The sequence below is a fragment of the Seriola lalandi genome, unplaced genomic scaffold (genome assembly GCF_002814215.2).
Source record: "Seriola lalandi dorsalis isolate HSWRI2012SDOR001 ecotype SW California unplaced genomic scaffold, Sedor1 jcf7180002054966, whole genome shotgun sequence".
NCBI classification, from domain to species: domain Eukaryota; kingdom Metazoa; phylum Chordata; class Actinopteri; order Carangiformes; family Carangidae; genus Seriola; species Seriola lalandi.
In genome coordinates, this window is record NW_019525517.1 from 2,227,012 (window position 1) to 2,228,245 (window position 1,234).

At 42.8% G+C, this 1,234-nt stretch overlaps 1 long non-coding RNA gene across 1 annotated transcript; it reads right to left on the reverse strand.

Moving 5' to 3' along the window:
• Positions 1-27: 27 nt before the first annotated feature.
• On the reverse strand, positions 28-1,226 carry LOC147817398 (uncharacterized). Its single transcript, XR_015436411.1, has 2 exons — positions 1,104-1,226; positions 28-767 (listed from the first exon to the last, which is right to left on the reverse strand). It is a non-coding gene; the product is annotated as an uncharacterized LOC147817398 (long non-coding RNA).
• Between the last annotated feature and the right edge of the window lie 8 nt (positions 1,227-1,234).

The following is a 1,234-nucleotide window of genomic DNA, read 5'->3' on the forward strand; positions in this document are numbered from 1 at the left end:
AAGAAGAAGAAGAAGAAGAGACCTCTGTTCATTCTGACTGATTTATTCAGTAAATCACATAAAATCTATTTGAAGCAAATAAAAGTCAGAAAAGTTCATTTATGACAGTGAAAAGTGTCTGATGCAGTTTTGATGCAGTTGAAAAGCTGTGCAATAAAAAGTTTGCTGCTCATATTTTAGCAAAGTATGAACTTTAATACTTGAAGGCGACATGCCACTGATCTTTGTCTTAGTTTCAATAAAGGAGTGAAAGAGAAAGAACATGGAATTTATTTATGTTAATCTTGGCATTTCACTGGTATCAACTACTACATTTCTGTTATTGTGACGTCTCTAGTTTCCCAGAATGCAACGTGTCGAGCTCAGGTGGTTTCCTTCGTCCAACAGCACCAAGCTGCGTCTGTAGGTTCAGTCCCAGCTGGAGTTCAGAGGCGGATTCTAGTTCTTCCTCGGCTGGATGACTCTTCTCACTGACGAGCGTCTGCATCAATGACACATGTTGTACAGTGAGTTCTAGAGGTTATTATTATTGTCGGGGGGTCAGGGTTCAGTAACGTGGAGGAAAGCAGTCGGCCTGGCGCTGTGTGTCTGAACGGCGTGGTGCTGCTGATGGTTGTTCAGGCTCCTCAATCTACTGAAAGCTTCCCCACGCCGACCACAGCTGTGGTTCCTCTCCGGGGTCGAGGCGTCGCTGGGGTTTTAATGACTTGAAGTAGTAAAAGTCTTCGCACATGGTCACAGCTAAACACCTTTATGCCTCTCTGTTTCTATAGTGACAGACAGACAGGGAGAGAGAATTAGGTCTCATGGTAGAGCAAGTTGTCCATTACATATAACATGTATCAGATCCACTTTTAGCTTTAATGGCCGAATAGAGAATCTTCCTTCACCTGAAGATGCTCATTATACTTTTATCCATGTTGAGCGTGAATGACAGACACAGTCACATCAGGCGCTAGAAAAGATCTCAGCAATTTTGTCTACAAAATAAAAGTGCTAGAAAGTACATCATTTTGTGCAGAAGTAATGCTTTATTAAAGGCTACTGTGAGCTTTTTATTCTGAAAGGTTCTGACAGGAAGCTTCAATGGTTCTGTTGCTTACTTTACACGTAAAATATGTGACTGGGATCAATGAAATCCGGGTCCTGGTTCTGCTCCTCCATCTCGGTCTTGTCCTGGTCCAGGTCTCTCTGGTCTCTTTGTGCTGGACTCTGTCTGTTGGCGCCACTTTAA